This window comes from Hibiscus syriacus, unplaced genomic scaffold (genome assembly GCF_006381635.1).
Source record: "Hibiscus syriacus cultivar Baekdansim isolate YM2019G1 unplaced genomic scaffold, ASM638163v2 tig00111650_pilon, whole genome shotgun sequence".
Taxonomy (NCBI): Eukaryota; Viridiplantae; Streptophyta; class Magnoliopsida; order Malvales; family Malvaceae; genus Hibiscus; species Hibiscus syriacus.
In genome coordinates this window covers 259,032-278,488 of record NW_024063146.1, presented here as the reverse complement: position 1 = coordinate 278,488, position 19,457 = coordinate 259,032, and the positions used below count along the sequence as shown (strand labels likewise).

Genomic DNA, 19,457 nt, shown 5'->3' with positions numbered 1-19,457 from the left:
TATAAAATATGCATGCATTGTTAAGAGTTATGAATAACATTACATGTTTTATATGCCTCACTAAGTCATTGACTTAGCGTGTGAGTGTTTCACACGTAGGTTCCGAGAAGATGAAAAAGGATTGAAGATAGGCAAGCCATGTCAGCTTCTCCTTCCTAAAGATCAGATCAGAAAAGACGTGAGTCATATGTATTTTTGCTTTATTGAAAGTAGTTGGCATATAATTAAAGATTTGGATCAAGTATGCTTTGATAGATTTCGTAAAACCATATGTGTTATAGAATAGAAATTATTCGATTTTATTAGAAATATCAAATAAAAGTTTTAGTTATTTTGTAAAAGCAAACAATTTAAAAAGTCAATGTGACACATCGGATTCGAATCCGGGTCTTATACGGGTCCGGGTGTAACATTTAATGGTATCGGAGCTAAGGTTTAGCCGATTCTAGGCTTAAACCGAAGTTAAATGAGATTTAAAATGTGTACATGCCAACACAAAGTGAAAAAAATCTTATCTGATAGTGTAAGGAGTATAATATCTTGCTAATACACTAAGATTAGTATATTATAGTAGAAATATGATTATGAGAATTGTCGAAGTGAATCGATAGGCGATAAACATGATGGTGGTAGCAATACACCTGCCCTGGCCAGGCAGGATGAAGAGCAGACCCTTATCATGCTATAAACAACCACTCCTGAATTACAACCTTCATATGTGCCATTAGTTGAAATCATACCAAACAACTTGATCTCTATATATTCTTTTACTTTTGTTCGATTCTTTCTGCATCTAATATTTGCTTTCCATTTTAATATGTCATTCCCCTTCCCTTTAATTGATCTTTGTTCCCAAGGATCAAACAATGAAGAAAATAATAGAAGTGTCTATAAATAGTAGGTGGTGCTCATGACCATGTAAGATGTTCGTTGTCAACATGGCACAAGTAATATTGTAAAATTACAGCTAAACCTTGTGTTGGTCATGGCATTCTCCTTCTTATTTGCACCAACAATCATTTTATTAGTGTCTCTTTCTTGAAATGCCATAAAGAGTTCATCAATTGGTAGCTCATTCTGTAGTGTATTATGAGTGAGATTGTAACATCCCAAAAATCGGGTTAGTGACCAAAATGAAAGTTTTGAAAACTTAATGCTTAATTTCAAAAAATTTGAAAGTTTAAGGACTTAATTGGAATATCTTTGTGTAAGGGTTGAATAGAAAAGTTTGAAAGTATAAAGGGTATTATGGTCTTTTCATAAGGAAGATTTTTATCTTTTCTTTTTCGGTTATATAACACGTGGAATGAGAGGGGAAAAGGAAAAGAAAGGTCTGGAGAGTTGGGTGTTCAGCTATCTTCTTCTTCTTTTTCTTCTCTTCCTGTGTCACCATGAATAAGGTAAGTGGTCTCAAGTTAGTTATTTCTTTCATTTTAAAGTTACTTTTTAGTGATAAGAAAGCTTAAGGGGAGCTTTAAGTGGCCTAAAACTCAAAGATGAACAAGTTGTGAGAGATTATGTAAAAGGTGTTTTTAAGTTCATTTTTGGAAAAAAATGAGTAGATGGATTTTGAAGTTGAATTTGACTTGTCATGAGTTGAAATAAGAAATTCAAAGTGTTATAAGTGAATTTGGAACATGTTGATTTATTGGCTTGATTATTGAAATCAAGTGTGTATATGGATATTGGATATTATGATGAATTAAAGTGATATAAGTTGATTAGAATAAGTGTAGTTAAGCTTAAAAGAAGGTTCTAGTAGAAGATTTAAGTAAGTTTGGTAAATATTCGGGTAAGACAAATAAATAATGGGCAAGGGGTATCGATATTGTTCATTCAGTATCAATACTTCAAAGAGAAAATGAGTAATAATTGGGATATGGGTATCGATACTGATTGAATGAGTATTGATACCATAAGGCAAAAATTTATAAATTGTTCAAAGAGTATCGATACCAAAGGAGTAGTATCGATACTGGGGTATCGATACCATTAAGCAAGTATCGATACCATTTTGAAATAAGGATTCTAGAATCAAAAAAGGGTATCGATACCCAGGTTTGGTATCGATACCACAGCTGGGGAAGTACGATACCATACTTTGGGTACCGATACTACTCAAATTTAAATGTGAATTGGATAATTCATTTAGTTTAGATTACTGATGATTGGTTATAAGTGATTAAAAGTAAAAGACTTATATTGATTATATGTATCTTGTAGATATCGATCGAAGACAAGTCCAAGACGATTCGAAGTTATAAGAGTGCACAAGAGTTGTACGTATATGAATGGATTAGTGAGGCCAGGTGAGTGCATACTAGTTGATATATGATGTTTAAGACTTGCGATGAGTCTATTTCCTATATTATAATGCATGAATTCATTAATGTAGGTATGTGTTTGATATGATTGTTATGTGTGGCTGAGTACTTGAATATGAGTGTATGTGTTATCTGTTACTGTACATGTTACATGATCCATGGGAATACATGTTGTTTAATAAACCATGTGAATTGATATAAATAATATATGTGATTACACGAGGATATAATATAAGCTATGTGATATAAACATAAAGGATTTATGAATATGTGGTCATAAGAGAACAAGTATATGTTACATGATACAAGTTATGTGATATGTTATCTATATGACAATGAACTATGAGGCTACATGAGAATGTGACATGATATATATGAATATGTGATAAACATAATGTTAATGCCCATGTTATGTGATATGAGAGCTATAGGTATAGTTGGCATGCCAAGATTCGAGGGTTATATCGGTCCTTCGAGACATACATGAGGTCCTTCGGGACAAATTTAATATACCACTAAGTGGGAATTATACGAGTTGTGGTGACAACATATGTGCACAACCTCAATGTACTCACATACCTTAGGTTCTCAGTAATGTACTTGGGTAAAAAAAGAAATATAAAAACCAATACATCATATTTGATGTATACACTTTTGTGATATGAAATGTGTTACAGGAATTAAATGATGATATATGTATATGTATGTATTTGTTATGTGAAAGGGTATATGAGTTTGTATGATATGATAGTATAAAATATGCATGCATTGTTAAGAGTTATGAATTACATTATATGTTTTATATGTCACACTAAGTCATTGACTTAGTGTGTGAGTGTTTCACACCTAGGTTCTGAGAAGATGAAAAGGGATTGAAGATAGGCAGGCCATGTCAGCTTCTCCTTCCTAAAGATCAGATCAGAAAAGACGTGAGTCATATGTATTTTTTTTTTATTAAAAGTAGTTGGCATGTAATTAAAGATTTGGATCAAGTATGCTCTGATAGGTTTTGTAAAACCATATGTATTATATAATAAAAAATATTCGATTTTATTGGAAATATCAAATGAAATTTTTAGTTATTTTGTAAAAACAAACGATTTGAAATGTCAATGTTTTACCTCAGTTTCGGATTCAGGTCTTATACGGGTCGGGGGTGTTACAGAGATTAGGTGCTTTTGTGATCTTCAATACTCACTCATTGTCCCCAATATAAATATATCCATATGAATTAATTATCACAATATATTCAACCCAGTAAAAATACAAATAACAAGAAAACCTTTTCTCTTTAATGTTCAGATTACGTTTGGGTCGAATTTAGTTTGTTGTTCCCTATGGCAAAAGCAAAGGTCATAACTAGACCCAAATGAGTAAACTACTTGATTGTCAATTACATCTAAATCATAGCTTGAGCCAATAATAATATGAATTATAGAGTTAACTTTCTTGAGTAGTTCCACCACTTTGACTCTTTTTTTGCGAATTGGGGTGTAAACAAATTCAATATTTCTTTCCATATCATCAAGAGTTAAATCCAATAATTCATCACTACTTGGTTTCTTCTTGATCCCATTTATTTTCAATCTACACCATGCATGAAAACAATCTACACCAAAACAGAGAGCACACAACATTTTATTCTATACCTTATTTTGATAGTTTATTCTGTTGGAAAAATAATTGAATGAATTGATGTTATTTGTTATTAATTAATAAAAATTTCTATCACTTGGTGAATAGACTTTTGGTTTAAAGTTGTATTTATTCAATCATACCTATTTAATAATTCTCTTCATGAAAATATTAAATCCCTTTGTGAAAATATTAAATTTTTTTAATGAAAAGGTCAAGCTCTTTCATCAAAAGGATAAGTCTTTTAATCAAAATGTTAAGTCCTTTCATCGAAAGGTCTTAACCTTCAATTCATTTCCTCTCCCTATATATAGGCTAGTTGAGGTACAAATCTTAGACACAATTCATAATATGGAGTTAGGAAAACACTTAGAAAGTTTCTTTCAAATTCGTTCTTTCTCGTGATAGAGAAATGCAAGATTGTGTTTGACTAATCACTACGGTTGTGGTTACTGTTGTGATCGTTTGTTATTGTATTTTGGGAGGCCAACGTTCAACGTCACTCAAAGAACCAAGGTGATGACGGATTTGTCACAGGCCTCAACAAAAAACATTCTTTGGTTTATCTTACTTTATTCATCCAATTACGTGTCTACACACGAGCAAAACAATTTATTCATCTGCTTCAATTTCGTATTTATTTTGCTTCGTTCAAACAATAATAATATATGTTTATTTTTTATTATTTTTTATCTCGCATTAACATTTTGTCTAACCTTTTCAACTTTAGAAACTTTTAAACTTATCCAAACGACATCTGAACTCAATCCCACCAATTAGAGCACCTCAAAAACATTAAAATCTATGTGGAAACTTATTAGAATCATCAAGTTTACACCTAATGCGTGATTTAGACCAGGTTCATGCATTTAATGCAATATTCACGTGTAGCTTTGGTCAATTGTGCACTTATACTTCTAAACATGACAAACCTTTTTGGCATTCATATAAGAAAATGTAAACTAGGCGTTTGTTGAGTGATTTTAGTAGTTAAAGAAATTGTTGTTCTCTTTTGAAGTTTTGAGTTCGAGCAGTTGAATCTGTAAAATGTGTATGCATTATCAACGGTTAAAAACAAATTATAAACAGATACTATCTCTTGTAATCATTCAAGTTATTAAAAAAATGTGAACTCGAAATCTCTAAAGATTCATCAAGAACTTTAAGAAAACTTCATTAATGATTTCAATATTGTTTTTCAAAACTCAGATCTAATAACTACTTTTTAAAATTCTACATTTTTGACCCTTTTATAATTTAGTCATTAATTTCAATCAAAAGGGTTTTATAATTAATTATGTTTAAGATTGTTAAATAATTTCATTATATTATATTTTAATTATTATTTTTGTATTGTGTGTCAAAAATTGTGGGGGTGTTAAGCCCATCTATCAGTTAAACATTGAAGAGGAAGAGCAAATGATTAGGAGAGACAAATATTGACAATGTGCTACTAATTCATAGTCCTTGATAAAGAAAACTACACTCAGTTACATTGAGTTTTTTTAAAGCTAAATGCCTAACCAAATAACCGAATAAACTTATATCCCTAAGGCTAACACTCAAATTATCCAGAGAGCAAGGTAATGAATATTGTCATACTGCTGCTAACAAGTATCAAAACCCAACCTCGGCTGGTCCGGTAAACCTTGTCGGACTGATCGGTGGTCGATCCCAAAACCGCCATGACTCGGCCTGAAACTAACTTGACAACCGCAATGCAAACAAAGAAAAGACTTACAACTAACATAACAATTTCTTTAGTCTCCAAACATGCTTGATTATTCACAACCTTTTCGACATCCGATCTGTTGTGCAAAAAGGTGAGCAAAGAAGAAGAATGTCACACTATGTTGCATTGCATGTAAAATTTCATGATAAAAACTCTTAACAAAAGCTACCTAACATATATATATAGAGAGAGGGGGTATAATGGTAAAAGTATTCTCTAACGTTTGTACAAATTGTCACTTTGATCCATATTCTTTTTTTAAGAGTATTTTAGCTCCAATATTTTAATTTTTTTTATCAAAATACTCCATGTTGGAAGGAAACCGTTAATTGACTAACGGTAAACACATATTACTGACATGATATTTTTACATGTATTTAATTATTGATGTGACATATATCACATTATCATTTTATGTGACATAATACATGTCACGTCATCATTAGAGGTAATGTGAAACATATCACATCATCACATTAGGTGACATAGCACATGTCAAGTAAACAATATGTGAAAATGATATGACATCAATATATATTAACCCGTTAGTCAACTAATGGTTTCCTTCCACCATAGATATTTTGACAAAAAAATGAAATATTGAGAGCTCCATTATAGAATATAGATCAAAGTGATCATTTGTATAAATATTAGTGGTAATTTTTTCATTAATATATATATATATATATATATATAGAGAGAGAGAGGGGGGGATGGGGAGGGGGAGGGGGGAGAGAGAGAGAGAGAGATCCACATATAGAATATAGATCAAAGTGATCATTTGTATAAGAGAAAATAACCTCAGTGACCAAAAATCCCATATAATATACGATTTTAACCAACTTTTTTCGGATTTGCCAAAATGACCAACAAAATCGCAATGCGATCGCTAATTCGCAACGCGATCTCCATTATCGCAAATCAGTTTCCAGATTCGCAACGCGATTATGACTATCGCAATGCGATTTTCCAATTTCGCGTTGCGATTTTCCCAATTCGCAATGCGAATAAGTAAATCGCAATGCGAATAAGTAAATTGCAATGCGAATTTGAAAAATCGCAATGCGATACTGACTATCGCAATGCAATTTTCCTAATTCGCATTGCGATTTACGTATTCGCGTTGCGAATTTGGAAAATCGCAATGCGAATTTGGAAAATCGCAATGTGAATTTGGATAATCGCAACGCGGTACTGATTATCGCAACGCGATAATACAAAATCGCAACGCGATACTGACTATCGCAACTCGATACTTAATTTCGCAACTCAATACTGACTTTCGCAACGAGATAATACATAATCGCAATGCGATTTTCAAAGCGCCATTAGTATCGCAAAGCGTATTTTATTTTCAAATTCCAAACACGAATATTAATATATTAGAACACTGAACCGTCCACAGTATATCCCGTAATCGCAACTCATAACCTAAAACCTAAAATCACAACTCAGTCACATCTCCATCTCTCACTCTCTCACCCATCTCCGACGAAATCCATCCCCATCTCCGACGAAATTCGTCTATCTCCATCTCTCAGAGCCACCCTCACAATCAGAAATGGAAAATCAACCAAATCAACCACCGAGGGTTAGTTTTTTTAATTATTTTCTTTTTGAAATTTTTGCATTATTATTAGGTTTTTCATATTGAAATTGATGATAAGTTTACTGGTAATTTCAATAATAGATTAACCATTTCACTTAGATTGCTTATTAAATCAACCGAGAATCGCAATGCGAAATGAAAATCGCAACGACAAAATCGCAACGCGATTTTATTCTCTCGTTGCGATAGTCAAATTCGCGTTGCGATTGTCATTTTTGTGTTGCGATTTTCATTTTCAGAAACCATTCTTCTTCTGCAAATTGAAACTTGAATGAATTGCATTACTTCAACCAAAAAACAAAGACATATAAGAAATTCACAGTGTTGCAAATTTAAGTTTGAAGAATAAACTACTACTCTTTATGTTTATTATTATTTTTGGTATATCTTCACAGTGTAGTTTTTGGTATATCTAACTTAGTATGTTTATTGTTTTTGTAGAACTTTTATTCGGCTCAATTGACCTTAAGAAATAAAGTCAGCTGGCCAAAACAATTGCGTCGAAGCTTTCACCTGTACAAAGAAAAATGTTTGAGGATACTTGCTTCGGGCCATGGCTGAAAGTACAACATCCCGGTGGAGATGCGATGTTGACACACCTGTTTCTTCAAACCATGACTAGGGATCTACCAGATACTATACAACGTCGTGATGAAGAGATATGGTTTGATTTTCCACTGGCGTATACGTGTTTTGGGCGGGAGGAGTTTTGCTTAATCACCGGTCTACGCTTCAAACACGATGATGTAGGTCGGTACACTAGACACATTACCCGCCCATCATGGTTATCTCGGGTTTTTCCTGAGCTGGAGAGGCCGAATCTACACGTGGAAGACCTGACGATATTATTGAATAAGAAAGATGGTTTTACTCGGATGGATGACGTCGGTGTTGTCCGAGTATGCCTTCTAATACTTTTGCATGCCGACTTTTTAGGCAGAGAGGCCAGACAACCTATTTCGAATGATCTAATCAAATTGGTAGAAGACCTAAATGCGTGGAACCTGTTTCCATGGGGCTCGTATTTATGGAAAGCTACATGGAATAAGTTATCGTCTGCCTTGGATGATCGAAAAAGTTTGCATGGCGATGGTTCCAAATACACTTTGACAGGCTTTATTTGGGCCTTTAAGGTAAGAATTTTTATATAATGTTTCCAGAATTATAAGTAATTATTTAACAATTACTAATGTTTGTTATTATATTGTTTGTAGATTTGGATATTTGAGGCCTTTCCCGCCATGAAGACATATGCAATAAAAACTTCAAATGATATTCTCAGGGCTATTTCCTGGAAGAGGAAACAGACCTTGCAATGGGAAGATTTACTATGGTATACGACAATAAATAATGTAAGTTAACATAAATACTACCATATGTTTATAAACAAGTTATTACTAGTACACGTTTAACTTTGTTTGAGCTTTTATATTGTTAGGAGGCCAACACTCCATTACAGAGGCTGACACCCACGGAAGCTGAGCTTGTCACTGATTGGTGGCAAGCTAGTAAGCGTTTTTTTGATGGCACGGATGATGAACAGCCTCCACTTCAGGAGCCGTCACCTCACCCAGAGCTATCACCTCACCCAGAGCCATCACCTGATCGACCCGACTATACACCTCCACAACGACAGCCATCACCTATTCTATCACATCATCGAGCCTCTTCTCCACCATCACCGCAAGATAGGCGACCGGCAAAGATGCCACGACATTTATCTCCCTGTTCTTCACCTCCACCTCCACGGGATGAGTTAGGAGAGTTACGTGATGAGGTCAATGCCTTGCGTGAGGAGGTCGGTACTTTACGCAAAGACGATGGTGCATGGCGTGTTGAGGTGTCTACTTTACGCGGTGAGGTAGCCGCTCTACGTGAGATGGTAGCATCGTTGTAGAATGAGGTTCATACTCTACACAACGAGGTAAGTTTAAGATTTTTCATATTTAACTTGATGATAAATTTACTCGTAATTTCACTTAGATTAACCATTTCACTTAGATTGCTTAATAAATTCATTCGGTTGCTGCTAATACTGCTAAACTATTTTTGTTAGTATTTGTTTTTGGTTTTGTTTTTGTCTTTTGGTTGAAGTAATGCAATCCATTCAAGTTTCAATTTGCAGAAGAAGAATAGTTTACTTTCACAACACGAAAATGACTATCGCAATGCGAAATGAAAATCGCAACGACAAAATCGCAATGCGAAATGAAAATCGCAACGAAAAAATCGCAACGCGAAATGAAAATCGCAATGCGATTTGTGTTTCGCGTTGCGATTTTCATTTTGCATTGCGATTTTGTCGTTGCAATTTTCATTTCGCATTGCGATAGCCATTTCCGCGTTGCGATAGTCATTTCCGCATTGCGATAGTCATTTTCGCGTTGCGAAAGTAAGTTTCGTGTTGCGAAAGTAAACTATTCTTCTTCTTGAATGTTTATATATGTTGTCCTTTTAAATGTTTATATAAGTGCTTACTTCTGGAATATTATCTGATGCATTTTGTGAACTATGATAGAATAATGACTTGGGTGAATACAATGCAAGTTTGAAACATATTTGTCTTTGTTTAATATCATGTCTGTTTATTTACTGATTTATGTATTAATTTTTTTTAGCGGCCCGATAAGGTGGATGTTTTACGTCGGGTTTTCCTTGCACGACGGAGTTCACGCATCAGACGGCGTGCACATGCTATTACATCTCCGTTCACCCCAATGGTGCGAAGACTCCACAAGAAGAAGCCCGACTCACCTGTCATTCCTCAAGAGTCCCCTCCAATCGTTCAAGAGGCCCCTATCATCCCTCAAGAGTCCCCCCCACCGTTCAAGAGGCCACTGTCATCGTTGAAGAGGTCCCTCCCACCATTCCAGAGCCCGATTCACATGGGGTAATATATCGAATTATTGAGAAACCCCCACTGTTGCCGGACATGATGGATGAGAGTTGGCTCTCGTATGAGTTACCGGCTAGTACCCTTCCGGTATCTGAAGTGGAGAGGAGACAACTACCGGAAACAATTCTGGATAATACCCTTTGGGCTAAGACCGCAGTTGATTTTTATCTACATGAGCGGAGCCAAGGGTGTTACACTGACATAAGCAAACTCAACGATGAGATGTATTTGTTGCTTAATCGGTCTTGGTGGGGTGTGTTATTAGGGGTTGAAGACAGTGGCTATTTCGATGGGGAGGTAAGTCTTATATTTGACTTATATATGATTTTGATTAATTTTTTTAAAAATTAATGTAATTCACTAATATATGTCGTTTTTTTGTAAAACAACATATCGATGCGTGGGTGTCACGTCTTCTAATAATAAGGAAGCTTAGGAAAAATAAAAAAAATTCGCGATATACAATAATGCCGGCGGCTTTTCACGCAGTTCACTTGAAGAATCAACGAGATGAATCATTTTCGTTGGGCAATGGACAAGCTAAACTTTATCCTGCATGGTGGGAGGTCGATAAGGTTAGTGTTTATTTTTTAAATTTTTTAAAGGTGTTCATAAATAAGTGTGCAAATAAATGAATTATTACTTATGATTGTAGGTGTTTATCCCTGTTTTGGAACGTCGTCATTGGCTTCTCGTCCAACTTCAGCTCTCATCCCTGAAGATAATAGTATATGACAGCATGATAAATTACATATCACTGTCTGATTTGAGAGATATTATCAAGGGATGGAGCTCTCATTTGGCTAAATTCTTGGATGGGATTAATTATTGGACTCATTCTGGACACAAGAAGCCAAAGAAGTTCAATGTCACAGTTGTCAGAGACGAGACCGTGCCACAACAATCGCCGGGAGCCAGAGGGGATTGTGGTCCTCTCGTATGTATGTGCTTGGCGCGTTTGACGACGGGAAGCACAGAGTTTCTACCTCCCGCCGATAGAGATAGAGCTGCAGTAGGCTTGTGGTTTCGGCATTATATGGCTAGAGCGATATATTCTAGACGCTGCCTACCTACATCCGCGTTATGAAAGTATCCATTGTTAATTGGTAAGTCAAATGCAAGTTTTGTTAACATATATACTCCTTTTGGTTTGAAAATGTTTGGTTAAGTACCTATAATTCAATAATTTGCTGTTTGTAGGTTTTAGATGTGTAGGAAGTCTTGTTTGAGCAAATGTTTGGTTTTTGCAGGTTAATCCTTAAGTGAGCTGCGTGAAATGGATGTACGGGTGAAAAAGTTGATTCATTGATTCAATAATTGATGAGGAAATAAGAATTATTATTATTTTTTGATTGTTTAATTGATTTGTAAAAAATGATTTGTTAATGTTGATTTGTTTAATTGGTGTGTACATAATTCTTATTTGTGCTTGTTTAATTGATTGAAATGTAATAGTTGATTTGTTGATTTTCAATCTGCATTATGTTGAAGGCAAAACAGACTATCGCAACACGAAACTGACTATCGCAACGAGAAAATCGCAATGCGAAATGAAAATCGCAATGCGAAATGAAAATCGCAACGAGAAAATCGCAATGCGATTTTCATTTCGCATTGCGATTTTCTAGTTGCGATAGCCATTTTCGCGTTACGATTTTTCATTTCGAATTGCAATAGCCATTTTCGCGTTGCGATAGCCATTTTCGCATTGCGATTTCCCCGTTGCGATAGTCAAATGAATGTCTAATAAGTGATAACAACTGAACAGATCATAGCAATGTTCAAACTCAAGTTACTAATACATGCCTAACTGAAAATGTTAAAAGTGCACACATAAAATACACATAATACAACGTTTGCATTTAAAAATCACCTAAGTTAACAGTCCCAAAAGGTGAAGCCAGTTGTGATTGGGATTTTGAAGATGATTGTGATTTTCAGAATCTCGTTGCGAAAGTCAGAATCTCGTTGCGATTTTGTATTATCTCGTTGCGATAGTCAGTATCGCATTGCGATTTTCCAAATTCGCATTGCGATTTACTTATTCGCATTGTGAATTAGGAAAATCGCAACGCGATACTTACTTTCGCAACGCAATAATACAGAATCGCAATGCGATTTTCAAAGTTCGCAATAGGTTTTAGTTTCGCAACACAAATTTTTTGTGTATATATCTACGCAGCAGCAACAACTCATAACCTAAATCTCTAAATCGTAAATCATTCCATCTCCATCTATCACTCTCTCCGGCGACATCCGTTCCTATATCCGTTCATACATCCTTCCCCATCCGGCAACAGGTCTTAGTTTCGCAGCTCGTTTGTTTAGTAAATTAATTTACAACCATGAAATCATCTAATGTTGATCATGTTTGGATAGATTTGTGTTTTGGAGGGTCGTGGGAGAATGTTCATGGTGTTTTATAATATATGCCTTTACCCATGAATCTTCAACTAAAACTGTCATTAAAAAAGTTAACTTATGAAACTCTAATGTTACGTGTTTCAAAGAAATTGAATTAGAGCCCCTAAGTGGATTTAGGCTATCTTTTAGAGAAATGGTAAAGTTTATTTGTTAACTGACAATGAAGATGTTGAATGATTCATTGCTTACATTAGTGTTTCAAGTGATGATGTTACATTGTATGTTGTTGAATCTAGAAGTAGTATTGTTGGGTCAGTAGCGGGTAGTAATCAACTAAGTTTTTCTCAAAACCCACAACCTTTCTCTAATCCAAATCCCAATCAACTTTCAGCACTAAATTCCAGTTTTCGTATTGACCAATTAGACGATGATGAGCAAACAGAAAAAATTATGAGTACTGGTCAGTATTCGAAATTTGATCTTGGTAATTACCCAGACTTTGATATTGGTCAATACTCGGATTTTGATGATGTTTCAGAAGAAGAAACAGACCCTGCGTGTAATGATTTTGATATTGGTCAATACCCAAATTTTGATGATGAAACAACCGTTGCTGAGGAAGATGTTGTTGATGATAATGAGGAGGAAGTTACGACTGTGAATGAACATGTTGAACATCCATTCTGTAATTCATATAATCCTGAATAAGAAAAAGAAGAAGAAAAAGTCCCCGAAGAAAAGAAAATGCCACGGGAGTATAACTGGAATATGCCAGAATTACTTCAGATACCGGAAGAAGAGTTGGTAAAGAAAGCAGTTGATTGTTACACAAAAGTTATTCGTATCAAGAAAGATGATTATTTTGATACAAAGGAAGACTTGAAGATAGCTTTGTATACGAAATGTGTGGAAGATGGCTATCAACTAAAAGTTAACAAATCAAGCAAAGATCGTTTCGAAACAAGGTGTATGATTGACAAAAACTGTACATGGCGTATGATTGCAAAGAGGATAAAAGATTGCAAAATGTTTCAAGTTAGGACTTTTATTGATAAACATACATGTTCAAGAACCCAAGTTTTTCCTCACCATAGACAGGCAAACAAAAAGGTGTTGGGTGGTTTTCTGGCTGAGTTAATGTTTTTGAATGGCAGGGTATATCGGGGACATGAAATTATAACTGACATGAATGCTCGGTTCAAGATTAGTATATCATATTCTCAAGCTTGGAGAGCCATATGTTATGCCTTGGAATTGTTGAGGGGATCGCCAGAAGCATCGTTTGCCCAACTGCTGGCTTATTGTCACAATTTAAAGCTAAAAAATCCTGGGTCGGTAACTCATATCAAAACAGATAGAGATGGACGCTTTGAGTTGCTGTTTATCGCCATTGGTGCTGCGGTTAGTAAATCAATATAATTCTGTTGACTCATTTTTGTTAGTTACATGCATTTCACATTTAAATGATTATATTTCTTGTGTATATTATTTTGTAGATTCGTTCGTTTATTACTTGCATGCGCCCAGTTATTATAGTTGACGGAGCACATTTGAAAGGTCGATACCTTGGAGTAAACTTATTAGCAGTAGCCATGGATGCTAACAATGGGATATTGCCAATAGCTTACGGGGTTGGCAAATCTGAAACCTCTAATTCATGGACATGGTTTATGGGGCATCTTAGGGATTGCATAGGTCCTATTAGCAATCTGACAATCATATCCGATAGGGCAAACTCAATTGACAACGCTGTTAGAAGGTGTTTCCCATATGCTTTTCATGGACTTTGTGGTGTTCATTTGTATAGAAATCTAAAATCAAGGTCTGCTGGTATAAAAAAGCACAAATGGACATACTGGAAGGCTGTAAAAGCTTATCGGGAAGTGGATTTCAATAAGCATATAAATTGTTTAAGACGTGTTTTGCCTCAGTGTGCTCAAATACTAGAAGATGTCGGGTTTGAAATATGGTCAAGAGTACATCAACTTGGAGCAAGATATGGTTTCATGACGTCTAATAGTGCAGAATCAATCAACGCTCTAAGTCGTCATTCCTGGAAATTACCCATTACTATGTTAATGAAGTTTTTTCGAGCCTCTATTCAACAGTGGTACTACAAGAAAAGAAACCATGCATGTATTATTTCTTTGAATTCGTAACTTATCATATATTTTACTAAGTATTATTTATTTAAATTTACAGGAACATTGGAACATCGTGTTACACCATGGACTGAAAAAAAGATAACGAAACGTGTTGTGAAGTCAACGTCATGGAGAGTTGAACCATGTTCAAACACTTTGTTTGAAGTACTGGATAATAACTTAAATGGGCTTGTCGATCTAAATGCAAGGACGTGTAGTTGTATGAAATGGCAAACATCTGGTTATCCGTGTGGCCATGTTATAAAAGTTGCTCTTCATCTAAACCAAGATGATTCAAGCACATACGCTATGGATTGCACATCCTTCTGAGTGGGACATACCAGATGACTTACAAACAGTTTTGCCACCAGCCATGGACAGAAGGCTACCTGGCCGACCAAAAAGTCACGATCGTATACCGTCTAAGGGTGAAGAGAAGAAGATATCGACATGTAGTCGGTGCAAGGAAAGTGGTCATACAAGGTTGACATGTGGATCACCAGTGCCATCACAATCATCTTTTCCTCTACCAAAATATGGATCATCATCAAAATCCAAAGCTCATATGGTGTCAAGAAAAAGGCAATCAAAATCGCAATCATCTTTAAAATCCCAATCACATCTGGCTTCACCTTTTGGGACTGTTAACTTAGGTGATTTTTAAATGCAAATGTTGTATTATGTAGATTTTATGTGTGAACTTTTAACATTTTCAGTTAGACATGTATTAGTAACTTGAGTTTGAAAATTGCTATGATCTGTTCAGTTGTTATCGCTTAATAGGCAATCATCTTAATGTCTATTGCAACGCGGAAATTACTATCGCAATGCGAAATGAAAATCGCAACAAGAGAATCGCAATGCGAAATGAAAATCGCAACGAGGGAATCGCAATGCGAAATGAAAATCGCAATACTAACCTTAACATCATGTTTTCTCTGACCAGTGCATCTATACTTGAAAAGACAACAGCTTTCCATGATTCAAGGTTTGCAAATTCTCTTTCCTGTAAGATAGTGAAGTGGTTATGTGTAAGAAAGGCACTAATGGCACCAAAGATTGTAAAGAAAAAACAGAAATTTACAGTACCATTGCCTCTTTCCGACACATAAGCTCTTTTATTTCTGTTTTGCTTTTCTCCAAAAGTAGTGAAATTCTTGATAACTCTGAGTTGATCTCTGGTAAAACATCAGCTTCTCTTCGGTTCAATTCTTTGATGTACTCTTTCAAACAGATAAGTTCAAGTCAAGAGCTCTTACTTTCTGCATCAAAATCTTCAACACAGTGTCACTAGGTATTCTTCCAACAGACAGTTGTTTAATTTCAGTTAAAGGATCAGGAATCCTTCGAGTCGTCGCCGGATTCTTCGATGCGGTTTCGTTGAGCTTTTGAACATCCTCAGTATTTTCTATCCTCGAAGTAGCAGTTTGAGTCTCATCGTTTCTTTTACCATCAAGGGAACTCACATCTTCTTTCACACAAGGCCCTGTTGAATTGGAATCTGCCAATTTCATGGCATGTTGTTCGGATGGAACAAACAGATCTTCGAGCATCCTCTCGATCGCAGCAACAAACTTTCCTAACGGTGACCATTTGTCCGTCGGATAATTCAAACTACCATACAACTCAAATTCCTTGAAGTTCGAAGAATGGTGTTCGAAATTACGATTTTGACATCATCAACCAATGTCTCTTCAGCCAGTTCAATCACAACAAACTTCCCTTCCACGGTACAAGGATTTCTCAGATACTGATCATGATCTTTCCCCAGAATGTTGTTTGCTCCTTTTGCTTCTTTGTTATGTGCAACCACTTTTGCACCTTTTAGGGTAGAAGCATAATTGTACTCCGAACCGTCAGATTCGAGACGATGAGTGATCTTAAACGTACCTGGAGGATCACCCTCTTTCGCTCGCATCGTTATGTTCCGGAATTCATCTAACTTGATATAAGTTGAAGGGCTTTTCAGATTAGGTTGTTCCAATTGTTGTCTTACAACATGCTCCTCTTGTTCAACAATGTCACAACTAAAAGCAGTGTACCCCAAAACTTTGAGTATCACCTCATCAAGTCTACTTTTTCTGCAAAAGGAGTACTCATACTTGACAGACTTCTTATAAACAATGGAGTTATTATAACTCACTGACTTATTCAGCTCAAACAGCAGTCCATTCGTGCAATTATCTTCTCTCTCTGCATCATCACAAAGCATTCCATGGCCAACACTTGGAGAACATGCGGTTTGATTCTCAGGATGTGAATTCCCTGAAGAAGATACAACCATGTCAATGCAAATATTAACCAACTTTGTGCCATTACTCAAGCAAATATTGTTCTTTTCATTGCCCCAAAATTTCCACTTAAAGAATCAAGAACAGATCATGTAAATAACCAAAGAAAATGGTGTGCACTGCCGAAGCATGATTTGTGGGCAAAATCAGTCAAATATTGTAGTGGGGAAAAAATTCCCCACATATTGTATCCTGAGATTATTCTTTCAAATATGGTGATTTGAGCGATAGCACATGAAATTCGCTTGGAGCAGTGGGTGTCTTCTGCATAGTCCGAGGAAAAACGTATGGAGCAGTGGGTGTCTTCTGCATGATCCGAGAAAAGCATGGACGTACACCTACCATGGAAGTATGGAAAGAGACCGGATCTTTCATGCGTCTTCATAAAGACGTTATGTTATTTATACGACTTCCCATGTGCACTATAAAGATCATCCTATTTGGGAAAATAAATTTGGGTGGGGGAAATTTTTTCCTGGATCATTTTGGCATGATTTGTGTCTCTAAGAATCTATTTGGAAGGATATTATTTGTATATATATATATATATATCCTTCAAAAGTATGGCAATAAAAGTTAAAGTTGACAATTTTTTTTTGGAGGCCCAAGGATGTAACTTTGTCTAATTAGCTCCATTATTGCACTGTTTTCAATCAATAAATACACTTTGCAAGCAACAAATTAAACCTTTTAAAAAAAAAAGCTTCTCATTTCAGGAGCAAAGCAATGTCTCTAAAGGTTACGAGTAAGAAAATTGTTAAAATTCCAAGCAATCATTTGGGTAAACACCAAAAACGAAATCTTGAACAACCATCTGTAATTACAACTTTAAATATACAAAAAAAAATTATTTTAGCAGTGCATTGAGGAGAAAAGGGGAAGAATTCGTGTTTGTTTTACCTCCATTTTCATGGCTATGACCGAGTCGAAAGTAGAACAAGAAAATAAGGCACCAAAGAGAGATGATGAGTGACAAGGAGAGTTCGTAGATACTCTTTGCATTAATAAAGCTGCTGCTGCTGTTGTGTTCTTGATGGCGTCTCTGTTTATTTTGACAGCCTCTTTCCTGCCATTGTTGCATTCGTTTCGACATGTCAAGTACACAATGGAATGTCCATTTCTTGGTTTCTTCATGTCTCATCCGTGAAACGGAACTGGACGATGGGAGGAGAGAATAACAAGAGAAAAATGGGATTTTTCTCCTTTTTCTTTGAAAGAAAAAATGAAGGGAAAGCTATGATTTTTTTTCTTCTTTATTATTGTTTTTATTCCCCAGAAATTGGAGTAACGGTTGGCTTTGGGGAGAGAACAAGAAAAGTGGAAATTTTTTATATTTTAAAGGGATGGGAGAGGGAGAGGGAGAGGGAGAGGGAGAAGGAGAGCAGGAGATTTTCTTATTTAATTAGTTTGATCGAACCCACCGGTGGCGGAAACCAATTTTCAACCATCTTAACTTAAACAACCTTCCACATTTTTACTTTTTAACGAAGGGTAAATTATATCAAATACCACCAAATTTTAAATGTTGATTCGTTTATATCATCAAACTTTTTATTTTGTCAATTTTAGCAATAACGTTTAGTCTTACGTTCAATTATTTCACCCCTCCATTAATGACTTAACGGGACAATGACATGATAGTCGCACGTCGGGACGTTGCTGACGTGATTGCCTCACAAAAACGACATCATTTTGACGCGGTTATATTTATACTACAAAAAATCAAAACAACGTCGTTTTGCTTGAAGATTTAGAGTTGTATGGTAGTTTGAAATATAATAAAAACTCAAGTTGGCTCAATAGTTAAGTTTTAACTTCTACTTTCATGGGCTTATGATAAAAATCAAAACGACGTCGTTTTGACTTTTTTTAGCATCAAAATAGTCGCGCCAAAACAACGTTATTTTTTAGGCAACCACGTCACGGCTCGCGAATGCCATGTCACCATCTCATTAAGTCATTAACGGCGGAGTGACATTATTGAAGTAAAACTAAATGTTAGTACTAAAATTGGTAAATTTGAAAGTTTTATAGTATAAACGAGACAACACTTAAAGTTTGATAGTATCTAGTGTAGTTTATCATATAACTAATAATAACAGTTAATTTTAAGGGTAAAGTATACAAATGGTCTCCGACTATAGGTATTACTTTATTGAGTCCCTCAACTATTAAAAGTTATGAAATGGTCCTTTAACTATAGGGTACTGCTTTTTTGAATCCCATGACTATTAAAAGTTATAAAATGGCCACATGACTATTCATATGTTCTAAACTCGTCCTTTTCTGTTAAAAAATTGGCGGCAATGTCCGGACGAGTTTGGAACATATGAATAGTCAAGTAATCATTTTTTAATTTTTAATAGTTGAGGGACTCAACAAAGCAATGTCCTATATTTAGGAGACTATTTTGTAACTTTTAATATTCAAAAGACTCAACAAAGCAACACACTATAATCAGG

The 19,457-nt window shown here is 35.3% G+C and overlaps 1 pseudogene; it reads right to left on the bottom strand.

The window, feature by feature from the left end:
• Window positions 1-5,514: 5,514 nt before the first annotated feature.
• Window positions 5,515-18,182, bottom strand: LOC120166907 (annotated as a pseudogene).
• Between the last annotated feature and the right edge of the window lie 1,275 nt (window positions 18,183-19,457).